This window comes from Thalassophryne amazonica, chromosome 6, assembly GCF_902500255.1.
Source record: "Thalassophryne amazonica chromosome 6, fThaAma1.1, whole genome shotgun sequence".
Classification (NCBI taxonomy): domain Eukaryota; kingdom Metazoa; phylum Chordata; class Actinopteri; order Batrachoidiformes; family Batrachoididae; genus Thalassophryne; species Thalassophryne amazonica.
Window position 1 is genome coordinate 30205486 of NC_047108.1, and position 18641 is coordinate 30224126.

General features: G+C 42.8%; 1 protein-coding gene and 1 long non-coding RNA gene across 2 annotated transcripts in view; both read right to left on the minus strand.

The window, feature by feature from the left end:
• Positions 1-18641, minus strand: part of nphp4 (nephronophthisis 4) — an 804312-nt gene that overhangs the window by 249340 nt on the left and 536331 nt on the right. The window lies entirely within an intron of this gene.
• LOC117511987 lies at positions 10078-18224 on the minus strand. Its single transcript, XR_004561176.1, has 3 exons — positions 18213-18224; positions 15811-15819; positions 10078-10303 (listed from the first exon to the last, which is right to left on the minus strand). It is a non-coding gene; the product is annotated as an uncharacterized LOC117511987 (long non-coding RNA).

Below are 18641 nucleotides of genomic sequence, written 5' to 3' on the forward strand. Positions count from 1 at the left end.
ATCAATCAATCAATCAATCAATCAATCTATCTATCTATCTATCTATCTATCTATCTATCTATCTATCTATCTATCTATCTATCTATCTATCTATCTATCTATCTATCTATCTATCTATCTATCTATCTATCTATCTATCTATCTATCTATCTATCTATCTATCTATCTATCTATCTATCTATCTATCTATCTATCTATCAATACCTGCCAATGCACAGAAGGTGATCTACACATATTCCTTGATTTGCACATGTATTTTCCAATCCAATTTCTGAAATGTAACTTGCGCATTGTTTTTTTTTATAAATAAATGTGTATTTGTAAATACATAATTTTTCATTTGTAAAAAAAAAAAAAAAGGCATTTGCAACACCGAATTCTGTTTGTGAAGTGTGATTCAGCATTTGGGGATCACAGATCACACTCATTCATCACATTGTTCAGTTACGTAATTTTGAGATATTCTGAAATTCTTATTCTTAAAACTGCACAAATCCACAAAGAAATAACTAGCAATTCACAGAAAGCAAATGCACAGAAGGTGATCTACAAATATTCCTTGATTTGCATACGTGTTCTGTGATCCACAAACATGAATTTACGATTTTTAACTTATGTGTTGGTTTTTACAAATAACTGTATACTTGTAAATATATCTTTTTCTTTCATTAAAAAAAACTGAGAGCTTTTTGTCTTTTCCGCATTCCATTGCAAGCAGGTGCTTCTATTTTTAGACATACAGAGACGTGGTGGAAGGCATCAAAAGTAATACACATTTCACTCATGGTCCCAGCAACATGAAACTTAAATCACTCATGGTACTGGCAACATGAGACTCAATTAAACTGACAAAACCAACTGAACTACAAAAACACCATACATAGCACAATTAAATAAAATGCACATTATGATTGTGTGTCTCAAAATTATGTAACTGAGCAAAGTAAAGTGAATGTGATCCACAAATCCTGAATCACACTTCAGAAAAAGAATTTTCAGTTTTGCAAATGCCTGTTTTTGTTACAAATGAAAATGTAACACAATGCTAAAATACCCTCAGCCGTATGAGCACTGTGTTTAAAATTTGCAGGTGTTTAATTAATTTTTAAGATCCTATTGTAACAAATTTAAGCAGAAGTTATTTTTGTTGAACATCACACTGGAGGCTCCATAAATATGTAACGAATTTAATTATTAAAATCCTGAAGTGAAATAAATTGGACTGGACCTTATTCAGCAGGCCACCAAAATAATTAACAATTTTAAGATTTAATAAGTAGTTGAATCAAATGGGCGGACAAGAAATGTAAGGAAATTTGAATATTAACATTTATTAATCTTTAATGTTGAAAGGTCCTTTTGGAGGGACCCAGGTTAAGTCACGCCACATTTGTAAAGCAATATTTAATTTATCTCAGGAGCACCACCCAGTTTTAAGGACTGGGAACCTTGATTTAAACATGAATTAATCAGTTTCAAATTTGAAAGTCATAAATTCTACGATATGACTCACCAAGAGTTTCCATCTGAACACAAAATGAACCACTGCAGAAATATTTACATTTTACTTACAAATATACAAGAAAATGAACAGTTTACAGTATTTTTGAGTTTGGACAGTAATTAAATAAGTTCATTTATGGACACATTTTGTTTCTCATGAGATGTAGAAAGAGAGCAGTGGAATAAAGCTTAAGCAATTAAATAAATAAATCTGATTTGAATTTAGTGATGAATTTTGAAGCCAATTATTATTAAGAAAATTATTAAACAAATATGTGAATGTTTTAAAGCCACTTTGTACCCAGTAACAACAAAGCTTTTGTTGAACCTTTAACAGGGGTCACTTAGCCGATCTGTTGAAGAGGTGGTTTTGATTCGATCGGCGTCGGCCATCGATGGGCCTGGTTTGGCCTTTGCAGCTTGAGCTCACTTGGGTCAGGGTTTAAAGCAGAGGTTCTCCCAGTGATCCCAAGGCTTCAGCGTTGGCTGAGTTTGCCAGCAGAACAGCCGCTGCTTCAGCACTCAGGTTTGTAGACGGCTTGCTTGACCCAAGAGGTAAAAGTATTTGTTGAAAATGGTTTCTAGTAGTAGTTTTAAAAAGGTTGTTGATACCAATTAGAAAATCTTTGTGAATTTAGAAAAAAGTTAAAGTTTTAAAAGCGCCGTTGTGAATTACAAAAAGGGAAAAGTCGCTTTTCTGTAAATTTGCTCTTATTCTGAAAAGTTCCACTCAGAAGGTTCTTAAAAATTTTGAAAACTTGACAAACCCTAAAGAGTTGTCAGGCCTGTAACTTGTTAAAGTTAGAATGAACAAAGAAAACCCCTTGGTAGCTTCTACACGAGGCTATGGCCACAAAACAAACAATTAATTAAGCATTTCAAGAAGAGGAAAGAAGAGAAGAGGAGAGCAGAGAAGAGGCTTGCCGAAGAGGGCCCTAGAAGAGAGTTGCCGAAGGGGGTAGAGAAGAACAGAAGAGGGCTTGGTTGTGGAACTTCAAGTGGAGATTACGTCACTAAGCCACACCCACTTGGGACTTTTAGCTGGAGAAAGCTAGACTTCAAATAATTATACTAAATATATATAATATACTAAATATATTGTCATACATTTTGCTCTCAAGTTCCTCAACTGAGTATAAGATAAATGAAGTTCCCCAACTAATATAAACAAACCACTGATTAAAACATAACATTCTGTCAAAAAGAAAACATTAATAATTCTAAAATCACATTTTCCATACCAAGTTATAACAGGAACACGTCAGGTTAAACTGAATATATGCAGTGTTTTGCTTGATTAAACACACAAGAAAACATTACAACGTTTATAATTGGATAAAAGAATGTTCTTTTTTACACAACGTTGTTTTTCAAACTGATGCCTGTTGGAAAAACTGGTTGTCAAGGCTGTGAGTTTATGGCCTCGTTATCTTGAGAAGACATCCTGGGAAGGTCTAGGATGCCTCCAATCTTGACGCTTTGGCTATTAAAATGGCTATAATTTCCGCTGGCCGGAATTTCACCGATAAGTATCGTTTCAGAGAAAGCTTTGAAGAGCTTTAAATTATGAGTGAACCCAGAGTGGAGACACACGGGAGTGTTTCTAGAGATATTGCCACTTGGAACTAGGGAATTTTACCCTCTTCTGCAAGCCTCAGGAATGAGCTTAGTTGGTTAAGTAGTGCAGAAAATTCACTATGGTGATAATGCAGTTTATCTGCCAGGGAAATTCATCAAGTCGAGACTGTGGCCTGTTTCTGCAGACATATCCATAAATCATAGAGGAATATGCTTTGCAAGCTTAATACCCATTACTACATTGGATGACAATGAAATTGAGGATGGCCTGTTGGCTGTTCAATCAATATCAAATAATTCGTGTCTGCTACCTACAACCAGTGTGGAATGTCTCAAACCTAAACCTACTTCCAGGCATCTTATATATCAGGTGTGGGCAACGAGGGCCGAGACACTGCAGGTTTTCCTTGCAACCAATCACCTCACCTGGTGGGTTGCTGATGAGCTTCTCCCCTGCACATAACACCTGGTCATCAATGAAATCACCTGCTGAGACACCTGAACATTAATGAAATCACCTGCGAAGGTGAGTGGTAGCAAGGAAAACCTGCAATGTCTCGGCCCTTTATGGCACATGATTGCCCACCCCTGTTATATATGCTACTCTGGAACCACCCCTAAATCCAAACAGTCCAAATGTCAACCCCACTGAGGTTCTTTGTCTGGGTCTCATGAACATAAGATCACTGTCTTCAAAATCACTGTTGATTAATGATCTAATTATGGATCATCACTTAGATATGATTGGGTTATGTGACACCTGGCCTCAACCTACAGCTGTCCTCCCTTTAAATGAGGCCTAACCAAGCACAGAGAATGACCAAGCACACAGATATGCTTGATGTGCCAAATGTGCGTCTTCCCCTCAGATCCCTTCGCAACTTCGTCCTGTTCTTCCTTCCTTGTGGTCCACTAGCAATGCACTCACCGCAGCTACCGCAGCCCCTGCCGACGAGCGCATGCAACTCGGCAGGGCTCAATTAACACCAGAGAAAAGAAGATGTAGAACAGAAGCCAGGGAGTGCATCTATTGTAGTGCTTGGGGCTAAGATTGTGACCGATCCGATCCGGTATCGGGATCGGTTTCTGATACTGATGTAATTCACATAGCGGAAAATACCGATCCAACCCGGGACATTTTCCGATACCGGAGAAGAGCCACTGAGAATCCTCTCAGCTGCTGTTGTTTGTTCTCTGCTGTTTGCTGCTGAGCCTGAGGAGAGGAGGAAGGGAGAGGGGAGGTTTTCTGAAGCCGAGCTGTTTGAGAGAGGCCTCGTCCACAGTGTTCAAGCTGCTGGTAGTGGCAAATTTCTGCCCAGCTCTCGGGTTCAAATTGTCTGTTCGTCGAGCACGGATTTTCAGAAAAATTAACTGAATTGTTACTGAAAATGTGTGCTAAAACGTTAGCCTCTTCACTGTCTCGAGGCTGCAGAATGCCAGCTCAGCGTGTAGCAGAGGAGGAGAAGCCAAACAGACATTCTGTCCGCTGAAAGGAAATTAAGTCTCCAAGTCTGCTGCACGTGAGCGCCGCTGATGATACATTTATTTTACAGTTGAAAGGCTTCATGTTTCCAAAAAGTTCAAAGTTTGCGTAGCATAAAAACAGTGAGAGAGAAAGAGACAGAGAGAGAAGGAGGGAGAGAGAAAGCGAGTGAGAAAGAGACAGACAGAGGGGGGGGGAGAGAAAGAGAGACAGAGAGAGAGGGAGAGGGAGAGAGATAGACAGAGAGAGGGACAGAGACAGACAGAGAGAGAGAGTGCTGTCTTTTCTCTTTAAGTCTATAAAAATAAGGCTGTAAAAGTCTATAAAAAATAAAAGTACTTAATTCTTTCACCAAAATATCAGATCTAGGATTTCTTCTTAGATACACCTTCTGGCAAATTGTAGCTCAACTTTCAGGTCTCCTTTTTAAGAAAATCAACAATAATGATAATAATAATATTAAAGCAAACAGAGCTCTGGTATCAGATCGGAAAGGTATCGGCAGATATCCAAATTCAGGTATCGGGATAGGATCGGAAGAGAAAAATTGTGGATCGGTGCATCCCTACTCGGACCCATATCCTTTGCGATTGTCCGGTCAGCCAAAAGCCAGCAGTCGCCAATAGACCCTCGCCAATGCCAGTGCTCATCAATAGGCCACACATTGCTTCCGGTTGCGTCCCTTACCTCCAGCCGGCTTTACAGCCTATCATGCCCAGAGAGGGAATGGATGGAGCCAGTTGAGGGAAAGATGGCGGGAGAAAGAAAGACTCCTGGGCTTATTTGTTCTTCGTCATCTCCCCTGGGGGCAGGCTTCTTCTTCGTAGGTAAGAAGGATGGGACTTTGCGCCCCTGTACTGACTTCCGGGGCTTGAATGACATAACCATGCAGAACAAGCATCCACTCCCATTATTAGATTTGGCATTCAACTACTTACACTGGGCCTCTATTTTCACAAAATTAGATCTGCGCAGTGTGTACCAACTGGTTAGAGTCAAGGAGGGTGATGAGTGACCATGCCCGTCGGTATCACAAACGCTCCTGCCAGTTTTCAGGGTTTAGTCAATGACGTACATTGGGATTTCCTCAACTGTTTAGTTTTTGTTTGTCTTGATGACATACTGATCTTTTCAAGGAACATTACCAAGCTCGGTAATGCATAGCATCATGTCCACCTCGTCCTCAACCTCTTTCTGGAAAACTGTCTTTTTCTTTAAGCTGAAAAGTGCACCTTTCACCAGGATTATATTTCATTCCTCAGATTTATATTTCAGCACAATCAAACGAGACCCCGCCAAAATTAGTGCTGGCCAACACCCACCAATGTCAAGCAGCTACAACAGTTTCTAGAATTTCTATTGCTGATTTATTTGGAATTTCAGCCAGGTAACCGCGCTACCTAAACTCACATCTTCCAAAAGCCAATTCCTGTGGTCCTCTGATGCAGAACACACTTTTCAAACACCCGTTATCCATAGCACCCATCCTCATTCAGCCCGATCCGGACCACCAGTTCATTGTGGAGGTCCATGCCTCTGGCATCAGGATTGGGGCCATCCTATCTCAGCGGGCTGAGGGTGACCACCATCTGCACCCCTGTGCTTTCTTTTCCCTTTGCCTGACTCCCACTAAGCGTAATAATGATGTGAACCAAGAACTCCTGGCAGTTAACGAGGCGCTGGAGGAGTGGAAACATTGGCTTGAAAGTACTGCTGTTCCATTTATTGTCTGGGCAGATCATAAAAATATTGCATACATTCAATCTGCTAAAAGACTGAACTCTAGACCGGCCAGGTGGTTACTGTTTTGTGGTTGTTTCAATTTTTCCAACACATGCCAACCCAGATCTAAGAATACAATGCCTCCGGATCACACACTGCCAGACAACATGGTTACTGGAGCCATCACTTGGGACATAGAGTCTTCCGGGAGGCACAGGAGAACCATGCAGATCCCGGAGGAGGGCCTCCTGGCTGGCTCTTTGTGCCACCTTCAGCCTGGTCAGCAGTACTTCAGTTCATCCACCCTTACAAATTTGTCTGTCATCACGGATATCACAGAATATTGAACCTCTTCCAACGACACTTCTTTTGGCCCACCATCCAGGCAGATGTACGTAACTCCATCAAGGCCTACACCATCTGTGCCAGGGGCAAGCCCTCCCACCAGCCGCTGGATGGGCTCCTCCATCCTTTGCCTACGCCTTGTCATCCCTGGTCACACATCTGCCTGGGCTTCATAACCAAACTCCAACTATCTAATGGCCATACCACCATCCTCACAGTTGTGGACCGCTTCTCCAAGGCAGCACAATTTGTGGCCCTGTCCATACCATCTGCCCAGGAAACCACCGACCTCCTGGTCCACCATGTGTTTCGACTGCATGGCATCCCCATGGACATTGTGTTGGGCCGGGGAGTCCAGCTCACTTCAAAGTGTGGAAGCCCTTCTGTTCAGCACTTGGGGCCTTGGTCAGTCTCTCCTCTGGCTTCCACCCACAGAGCAATGGCCAGGCAGATTGGGCCAATCAAGAACTTGAGTCCATTCTCTGGTGTGTGACGTCCTCTCACTTGTCCACATGAAGCACCCAGATGCCGTGGGTGGAGTATGCCCACAATTCTCAGGTGAGTTCAGCCACTGGACTTATACTTTTTGAATGCTCACCTCGCTTCCCAACACGAGACATGGACCTGGCTGTCCTGTCGGTGTGTGTCCAACAGTGGTTCTGTCAGCGGTATGGAGGATGGCCAGGTCCGCTCTGCTTCAGACGAGAAACCAGACAAGATGCCATGCAGACCAGCATCAAACCCCAGCCCCATAGTATCAGCAAGGAGTTGTGGTTATAGACTAAGGACATCCGGCTCCAAGCGGCAGCACAAAAATTGGCACCCCAGTATCTCAGTCCCTTTGTTGTGGACTGAGTGATCAACCCTGCAGTTGCCCGCCTCTGTCTTCCCTGGTCTCTACGCATCCATCCATCCATCCTTTCACTCCTCTCACCTGAAGCCAGTGCACACCAGTCTGCTGTGTTCTCTGGCCAATCCCCCTCCTCCCATCCGGCTCTTGGATGGCTGGTCTGGACTGGTCGCTGGATTTTGGATGTGCTGGAGTCAGGGTTTCCAGTATCTGGTGGACTGAGACAATGATGGACCTGAGAAACACTCCTTGGTATCGTGGGGCCTCAACCCAGACCCCTGCCTTCTACATGACTTCTATCGGGCCCACCCGGTCCAACCTGGTGGGTCTCCTGGGGCTCCTATTGGGGGAGGGGGAGAGATACTGTTGCACTGCTTTGGTGTTTTGCTCTGCTTTGCTCCCCCTCCCTTTCTGTTTCTCCAGACGCTGCATGGCAGAGCTGATTTGCCTCACCTGTCTGCAATCATCACCACCTGTATTTAAGTCTTTCCACTCCACACTCACCAGAAACTCAGCTCAGCTTAGTGGTACCTGGCCTCAGTTTATCCTTCTGGATTACTTTTCTTCCATGTGTTTTCATGACTCCTGGTTTTCCGTTTTTTGACATTTCTCTTGTACTCCCTGTTTTCAGCATTCCTGTCTCCCGTCAGATCCATCGCAACTACCTAGTTATGGTCCACTGCCAACATCTCATTCTGGTCAAGTCATTGTCTCTTTGCTCTCGTGCCTCCTCCATGATTAATTGCAATATTCATTTACTCTGTTGTTCAATAAATTGTTACTTTGGTTTCACCACAGCTCTCTGCATTTTGTATTCAAATCATTCACTGGCTTAGCCGTAACAGTGATTTTCTAAGGGTGCTTTCTTGTTACAACTCTGTCTGTGTAAATAGAAACTGAAATGATAATTAAAAGGGAAATGTATTCTTTTTTCACAAATAATCACTGTCCACTGGGATTGGACTTAATGTACTCATGGACAAACAGCAACATTAATACATAACTGCACTGCTGTCAGGTGGAGGAGCATGTGCTGGTGCCACACATCACCACATCCACCTGACCTGCCTTGTTATAATAAGTACGTAATGGTGGAACACTGTAATAATTGGTAAACATGCGTTAATATGAGTTATGACGACCTGACAGGCATTCCTACACCCTCTGCTTGACCAAACAACATGTACTGTTGTCAAGAAAACCTTACTAGCTGTTCCACAAAATTTAAGTTTGACTGCTGTAATGGGAAGGAGCTAAATGATGTTTAGTGGTAAATCACTGCATTGCCACAATGCCAACAGAGCTCGAGAATGTCAGCTGCAGGGAAATAACAGCAGTATCAAAACTTCGTGAAAGACAATTTAATTACCTTTTAAACAATCCACATACCTTAACCTTTAAAACATACAAGGTTGTAAGGCAACAGCAGCTTCAGACCCAACCATCATGTAAGGCAGATCATCATGGACAAACAAGTGTGTCTGAATGTGTTCTCACTACATAATGCATCCAAAATCTACAAAATGGATTATGGCCCTTTGTGTATATATAGCAAACAGAGTATGCACTTTTCTGTGTACATAATGTCAATTGTTAATGCCATAAAAACAATGTGTGTGTCAGCGCACATACGGATCCCACACTAATTGCAGCACTTAAATATTTAATTAAAAACAGTGATCCTAATCCATTCACTTGTGTTTCTATATGTTTCAACAGCAGACTCAAATAAAATGATGTCAAACATTTGTTTCAAAACCTTGGTGATGTAGTGAGACCCCATTTAGCACAGCTGGTGCTGTCTTTTTTTCTATACAGACTCCACAACAATGCTTCAAAAGCAACATCCCGGGTCACACGTTCCATCCATTCTTTAAGTCCACTTATACTTTTCTGTTCTGTTGAATACCTCATCCCTTATGTGCCCACAGAGTGGGCACCTTGTTTCTCCCCATGACAGCTGATTGGAGAGTATCAGCTTTCAACCTGTTGTTGCAAGCTTGTCAGCTTATAGCAAGCAATCTTGCACAGTTACAGACTATTCAGAGAGCTTCATTTTTTCCATGTTTTGTTATATTACACCCTTATTCCAAAATGGATACAATTAATTTTTTCCCCCAGACTTCTACACACAATCCCCCATAATAACAATGTGAAAACATTTTTTGCTTTTGTTTTAGTTTTTGTACATTTTTATTTAAGTAATTTAAGAAATCACATGTACGTAAGTATTCACAACCTTTGCCTTGAAGGTCACACTTGAGCTCAGGTGCATCCTGTTTCCACTGATCATCCCTGAGATGTTTCTACAGCTTAAATGGAGTCCACCTGGGGTAAATTCAGTGGATTGGACATGATTTGGAAAGAGACACACCTGTCTACACATGTAGTCCCGCAGTAGAAAGTGCATGTCAGAGCACACACCAACCATGAAACCACAGGAATTGCTGACAGACCTCCGAGACAGGATTATCTCAAGGCACAAATCTGGGGAAGGGTACAGAAACATTTTTGCTGCTTTGAAGGTCCCAATGAGCACAGTGGTGATCAGGGGAGAATGGTCTTAGTCAGGGAGGTGGCCAAGAACCCAATGGTCACTCTGTCAGAGCTCCAGCATTCCTCTTTGGAGAGAGAACCTTCCAGAAGGACAACCATCTCTGCAGGAATCCACCAATCAGGCCTGTATGGTAGAGTGGCCAGGTGGAATCCACTCTTTAGAAAAGACACATGACAGCCCACTTGGACTTTGCTAAAAGGCACGTGAAGGACTTTCAGACCATGAGAAACAAAATTCTCTGGTCTGATGAAACAAAGATTGACCTCTTTGGTGTGAATGCCAGGTGTCATGTTTGGAGAAAACCAGGTACCATCCTTACAGTGAAGCATGGTGGTGGCAGCATCTTGCTGTGGGGATATTTTTCAGCGGCACAAACTGAGAGACTAGTCAGGATTGAGGGAAAGATGAATGCAGCAATGTACAGAGGCATCCTGGATGAAAACCTAATCCAGGGCTCTCTTGACCTCAGACTGGGGCGACGGTTTGTCTTTCAGCAGGACAATGACCCAAACCACACAGCCAAGATATAAAGGAGTGGCTTCAGGGCAACTCTGTGAATGTCCTAGAGTGGCCCAGCCAGTAGACAGTAGATAGCAGTGTTCTATTTATTTTGACCCCGGTTATGTCAGATGATTGTCAAATCAACTTTTTGGCTTTGCAAATGGCTTTTTTGTGTGCAATGAATGTATACATTATACAAGTTTCACTTTTTTAATGGAATTACAACCTTATTTCTTTTTCAAATTCTCCTTTTTTTGCATCCAGCCTTATTTCCTTTAGAAATTTTCTTGACAAATAATATCAGTCTATTAGGACGTCAGGTTATGTGTTACACATATACATGTGTGTGTATATATTTTCCAACTTATTCCCATTGATGAAACTTTTCATTTTCTGCCTGAAAGCTTATTAGATGAGTGTGTTCAGGGCTCCATTTGTTTACAAAATACACACACGTTACAGACCTTGAAATCCAACAGCAGGGATTGATATTATCCAAAGATTTATGAACATACAAATTAACGTGCTTACACTTTATCATGATTTTCTCCGTTGTGAGATATAAAAGTGTCTTATCGTAGCGTTCGTGTGTATATGCATTATAACGCAGCGCACGAGCGACGTTGCAATATTCTTCAGAACGACAACATACGCAACATGCATCCAGCAGCATACACGTTGCTGTCACAACTGCCTGTAAAGTTTTTTGGCAAGTTACAACTTTCTAAACAGAGTAATTTGTAATGAAAGCCGCTTCATTTGTGCGGCTCTTTCGGCGCCATGTTTGTTTTTTCAGAGACAGCAGTAAGCTCCTCCAACCCCTCCAAACGGAGGGATTTGTAGCCCTTCGCCTTCCCCTCCGCCTCGCTCCAAAAAGAGGCACTTTTACCCAGAATCCTTTGCAATCTGTCTGTTTGTTACAAAAACTCAGAATTACTGCATTATTCAACATTAAAAGATATATGTTATATTTTAACTTTGTACAAATGACATAATTGACATTAATGGAGTTATTCTATCGGTATTAATGTTATTTATAATCAAAACCATAAGTCAGCATGACTTTATTTTTCAAGACCTGCGCCTGACCGGAGTGTCGTAATTGATAGTTGGCTTTATGGCTGCTCTTGTGCCTCTGTGTTGGGAGCTCTGTAGTAAGTAAGAGCTTCCAGCAGGGGCAGAATGTAGAAAGAAAAGTGTGGTCTCATTGTTGGGGTCTGTTTTTATTTTTAATATTATTGTAAGCTATTAAATTTGTTCTACTACTAGTTGTAGATGTGTCAGAGATAATATTGGAATTTATCGGTTATCTGTAACTTCCGATACATTTTTGGGTGGTTTATTGTTTTATCTTTATCGAAGATAACTTTTCAGTTATCTGATTATCTGTTATCGAAGTTAATTTTTTGGTTATCTGTGCCCACCACTGATCACTATTCACACCAACAATACAGGCTCTGCCCTCGTCTAACTCGGGCAAATATCTGTCATTGCGGGCGACGGCATGGACGGAGGGATTCAGAAAATGCATACCGCATGACAACAGCATGTTATTTGCATTATTATCACTTACTGAGATACACAACACGTAACGCGTACATAAAAAGTTGGCTCACTTTAAGTTTTGTCGTGTCGGCTGGCGCCCGCGGCTCTCCAAATTCGGCAGTGCGTCCTCATCAAGCTGGCTGCTTTGGCTGCTGTCCATTGTCGTACTATCCACAAGAAAATCATCCAGAATATCCATATTGGGACAAACACACACTTCTCGCCTTTTTATCTTTTCCTCTGCGGACAGTTCTTGGGCTGCGCGCGCTATGACATCATTTGTTTACACACAGCGGGCGGGAATAGCCAGGTAGCATCGACGTAAATCTACGATACCGGCCTTGCAACGCCTCGGTAAAGTGATAATAATGTACAATAGTTGTTTCTAATACATGTATTTACCTACATCTTTTTTTACTCTTGAGCTGCTGTGACCCTGAAATGCCCCCCACAGAATTAGTTAAGTTCATGTTATGTTTATCTTATCTTGGTTGGCAACTGCCCAGTCAGACAATCAGCAAGGAGCCATCTATCTGTCACTGCCAGGTGATATATCCCCTTGGACTTTTTCCAGTTGCTGCAGTCCTCAGCACTGAGGCATCTGTGCTCTGGATCAAGCTCAGATATGGGTGCTAATTCCAATAATGTTGTAGCTGACATTACCTCACAACACAAGCAGTACACTTCATCTGAATCTCCAAATAACAAATTGTTTGACACAGTGTCATTCCAGCAGTAGTATCAACTCTGCCGAGACACAGTGTCAAAGACATTAAGTCTTATCAGGTCACTGGGTAGGACCCAGGTCTCACAACTGTACAGTAAGGCAAGGCCAGAATCACCAGCATCCTCAAGACTTGAACCATTGTTCTTACAGAAAGGTACCTGCATTGCCAAACATGTCTGTCTCATGAGCTCATGACTCCATAACACCAAACATGTCTGTCTCATGAGCTCATGACTCCATAACCCTGTCAAAGGCTTCTCTTGTCTTGACATTTACTCACAGTACATGTGTATAAGCCAGTTATAATGTCCAGCAACTAAATGAGGAACTTCTGAATTTTCCATCTGCCTAGACTAGTTCAACCACGACACAACAGATCCCTGCAGTTCACCACAAATGCAATCTCACTGACATTTGGTAGTTTGCAGCTGACTTTACCTGAATCCTGGTATCAGATATGTCCAAAAGGCTTCCTGTCAGGAGGATCAGCTTTACATGACTATTCAAAATAACCAGCCCAGTAGAGCAGTACAGCCATGTTTCAGGACCTTGTCATGACTTCAATTGGACGGGGTGTCAATTTAGAGGTGTGCAGAATTTTAATACCTCTGTAAATAGGCTGAAGACTACTCGACCATAGATGATGTGTCTGATTGTCGACCGTCATTGCTATTACAGCCACCTTCTTAAGCTCCTTATACAGCTCAGATTTTCAACCAAATTGTGCAGTATGACTCCTCTGAATGACATTCAAAGAAAAAACACCTCTAATGAATGTTGATGACTCACACCTCCAATGGATGCAGATGATTCACATACAGTATTTGGCAGCTTAATATGTCTAAGAAAGACCTCCCGCATTCCAGTGGGGTCACTACTTATGCCAATGTTTGCAGGTCCATCACAGAAATTGCCCAGGAAACCTATGCAGAGCAATATGATTTTGAAGTTTACTCAGGCTAAGTCTGAGGCACTGAGCACACAACAGTCTGCAAGACTTCAACTATGTCCTTAGAGAAGGTGCAACAAGTCTGTTATCAGATTTCACAACCTGGGAACTTCTACAGACCCAACATAACCAATCTCATTAAGAACAAAATTAGAATGCAATGCACAATTGTATTGCTCTGGATGCTGAAACAGGGATCCAGCCCATTGCGTCTCACATTTTGCAAGGTCAAAGTCAATTTTACCACAGTCACTAGATCCCATACAACCTTCATAACTGTGTTACTGGCCACACTGAAGTCACCCATGACCAGAGGAGTGTCAACACTGGGGCGATCGTTAATCACTGAGTGGAGCTGATACCTAAGTCCCTGGCTGTGGTCCACAATGCATCGGTGCTGACAGTTTGAAACAGCAAACCCAGGAAGTAATAAAAGGCATTACTCACACTGCAGCCTGCTAGCCAGCTCCGCTTAGCATAGCAAGAGCAGGGGAAGGCCCGGCAGTAAGCTCGCCCCGATCACCTGCCTGCTGATGTATCTGTAAGTCGGGTGAGTCAGGTCCAAGCTCCTTTATCCTCTTTTTCTCTTCCAGTGAATGTCTTGAAAACAGGTTATTTTGTAATGAAATAACAGAGTTTTATGCAGATCCATTTGTAGCTGTCATGGTCTGCCTCCCAATCCTGTTCTTAACCTAGTTGTAGTTTGTGAGTTTTTCCCCAGATGGCGCATGCAGAGCCGATACCTGCTGCGCCTCACCACTCATACACAGCTGCACACCTGCCGTGTATGAGCAGCTGATGAGCAGTAGGCTATTTAAACTCAGACTTTCAGGTCACCGGTTGCCAGATACTTGACAGTCATCTTCCTAGTGTTCCAGTCCTGCCTGGTCCTTTCCGAGACTCATGATCTTGACCTCATCTTACTGCTGCTCCCATGCGCTAAGATGACAGAGCTTCCCGCAGCTATACTCAAGGTAACCTGGCCAGCTGCCTAATTCCTGCATTAGAGCGCATTGTCTTTCCTGGCGTTCCAAACACTATCCTGCGTGGCTCCCACTCTGCCCTGATCCCTGGCTCCTCGTCTACCTACACAGCAATGCCACTTTGGAACTCTCCGGCTCTCAGCTCTGCTCTCCTCCAGTTAAGTTCCTTCATGTCTCTGTGGGATTCTGCTCTCACTCATTCCTGCCTATGACTGGGCATGTCTAAGAAGTATTCCCAAGAACTGCATAAACTCTGACAGTTCTGTTCCCTGCTCCCAGCATTTGGGTCCATAGCCTGAACCGGTCCAGTCCCGTCCGGACCTCTAACCATAACAGAAGCTGCCATTTTCAACACCGGTACGAGACAGAAAGGGCATGTAAGATCACTGCGCGTGAGTATCACGTCAGCTGCATTGACGATGTGATACTCATGCGCAATGACGTATGTGTGATTGACAGCACTCATTGTCCAGTCACATGAGGACAAGAAACACTAAAGCAATACAATTCGCTGTCAGTATCAAATTTTAGTGTCCGGGCACTGTTCTGTGCACTGTACAGGCAAAATTTAGACGGCCAATCAGAGATGTTTCTGTGAAGGCTCTCAGTTGTCCAGGTGGTTTCCATATTCTTGCTCTGGTAGTCTGACTTCTGTCTTGACTCTTGTCGAGAAGAATAACAGAAGCCACAAAAGGTGGAGTTTTAATCCTAACCAGACCCCTCCTACCGAGAGGCAGACTGCTATAGGCTAGTGACTAAACAATAGCTCTGATTAGCACCTATTGTGCTCTAGTTAGCACCCTCCTAATGACAGGGGAGCTGTCCCCCCAATGATGGGACGGACGCATCTCCTGATGGCTCCCCTGACGACTCTCCTGATGATGTGAATGACTCATTACCATGAATAAAAGACTGAAACTGCTTTGACCTGAGTACCCCATTGTAAACAGGGACAAAGCGTGTCTCAGACCCCCTCCCCGTTTAAGGCTGGGTTTCAACTGTTTCACATAAAATGCCTCCTTCACTCCTCTCTCAAACCATTTCCTTTCTCTGGCTAAGATTTTAACTTCCTTGTCCTCAAACGTGTGGTTAGTGTCTTTAAGGTGGAGATGAACTGCAGACTGAGGTCCACCAGCGCCCTCTCTGCGGTGCTGGTATAGCCGTTACACAAAAGGCTATACCAGCAACACAGAGAGGGCGCCACATTGTGAAACCCTTTTATTAAATGATAACAGGTGCTGATAGGCTATCATTTTTGTGGTAAAAGAAAATGCTTATTTTTATTTTTTAATATAATATACTGACAAATTTTGCTACGTTTATGTAGACTTTCCTAAATTTCAGAGGGGGTGGCGTCCTAGTGCTTCCTATTGAGAAACTGCCACTGGAAAAGAACCAAACTTGGTGTGTCCATCCCCAAAGATGCGTTCGCTTCCATTATTGTGAATGTCAGAGAGCACTGGCAATGCAGTGCAAAGCTTTCCAAGTTCCCTTGATGGCAGTCGAATATGGTCACACTCAATGAGAGAAAAGATGTTCCACGTACACGTGCGTGAGCCGCCTGAGGCTTTGACACTGGGCACTGCTGCCCACTGAATGACTCCTCAGTGTCACACCTGTTAGTACACATGAGAAACAAGACTGGTGGTGCTCTCCGGTGTTTTCTTTTTCTAGTGATGAGGATCCACATAGAATTACCCCATCAAAATGCATGCAAGAAGCACAGTTACTCCCAACAACAAACCCACCACAAACAAACATACAGGGACTAATCTGCAGGCTGGAGGACCACCATGAGTCCTTGATAGAGTTTAACTTTGTACCCAGGACACATAAGATAATTAGACCAAACACTTATAGATTTTACTGTTAAAGAGATCAACACAGGAAATACCACGTAACTTTTAACACCAAGTTAGTCGTGTGGTACAGCGGTCCTCATCATAATTAAAGCAGTGTATACAAAAACAAATTTTGTGTCATCAGTTAGGTTTCAGACAAGCCACAAAAGAACACAGAACAAATGGGTTCCGCTATTTACTGTTTAAATGTGTCTAAATGTGTTAAATGCCAACTTCAGTGCAGCTATAAGTTTGATGGCTGATAGAGTAGGTACAATATCATAGCTTGGTTCATACATTCAATGTAAAAGGTAGCAAAAAAAATCTATGAAAAACAGAAAATCCCAGTCAGTTCACATTAAAAATGACAGTCACTGTATGCATTTTTATTTACTAGGACTCCTACAGAGAAAAAAAAATGCCTCCGTGCATTTGCACACACACACACACACACACACACACACACACACACACACACACACACACACACACACACACACACACACACACACACACACTTTGTAAATGGTCACAAAAAATTGCCGATGTGCCTGTGTGTGCTCCATTTAGCAGAGAACCGATTAAAAGCTGAGTTTGAGAACAGGAACAAGAGTGTTACTTTTCAGAATAGACTTGCAATCAGTTACAGAGTGCCCAATAATCAGGAAAAAAAAACAAAAAACAAAATCAACATGGAAACATGCAGGGACTGCTGGGAGATCCCCTCTGATGACAGGACAGCTGCCAGATTTCAAACTGGAAATGTGACATCTAAGTCAATCGCCACACTCAGATACGGTTAAAGACGGCGCTGCACTCCATCTTCAGAAGAGAGTGTGCATGAATATTCATCCTGTAAACACACTAGATTGATAATTATGGAGCCTGAGTGAGAGGCTCAAATTATGCTGCTGATACACATGTTGTCTGCTTTGCATAAGTGCTACTGCTGCTGATGCCTAAGTCCCTGACTGCAACACGCCTGCCGTAATTACATGGTAACCCCATTCCACTCTACCAGTGAGCCACAGAGCTACAAACAACTTATGCTGAAGTGTATTGATTCATGTTGCATTTTAGATCACCTTAAAGTGGCCTAAAAAGAAGCCAGAAGTTTGATCACATTATGGTTATTCAACCTGAATCAGCACCATTTATCATATGTCATAAAGACCAGGAAATATATTTCTCAGCGGTATACACCGAGATGATAAATCCTTCCCAAACAAAAGTCTTCATTCCACCCTTCCTGAAGTCATCATGCCTGTGCCCAAAAAGTTAGCCATAGACAGTCTGAGTGAGAACAGACTGGTCAAACCCACATCAGCAGTCATGACGTGCTCTGAGACAGACCGACCTTACCACACAACACTTCAGTTATGGAGTTAAATTCCATTAACACTTCACATGAGGCCAAGTCACACAGAACACTGGGGGAACTTCATATAGAGCGTAGCTCATTATTCAAAAACAAACATTCCAGACAAACTACTCAGTAGACTGCTTGATCCCCCCCAACCTGGACAAAGGACTTCCCCAGTAACAACCTACAAACTAAAATTTGGCCCCCACTTCTCCTCCACACTCACATGTAACAGTGGTTGAATCCATTACTCTATGATCTATACCACTATGACTGCATTCCAAACCATCCCACCAACAAATTCACTATGGTCACTTATCTCCAGAGGAAATGAGTTTGCTGACAGAGATGAAGTCCGGAAATTGACAGTGTGGTGTTCAGCAAGCAATCTGACACCAGTCACCATGAAAACACAGAAACTTATCGCTGATTTCAGGAAGCGCCGCACACACTCTACATCACTCTACATCAATGAGTACACTGTGGCAAGGCTTCAAAACTTCAAATTCCTGGTTACCCACATCTCTCAGGACCTCACACCCACAAAACAAATGCAGGTGTTAAGAAAGAACAGCAGTGAGGATGAAAAACAGACAAGGAGAAAAGCTGCCAGTGGCTGTCTGCCACTCCTCCATGCAGAGTGCACTGGTGTATTATCTTCCTTTTTGTGGGCCATTCTCTGTGAACCCTAAAG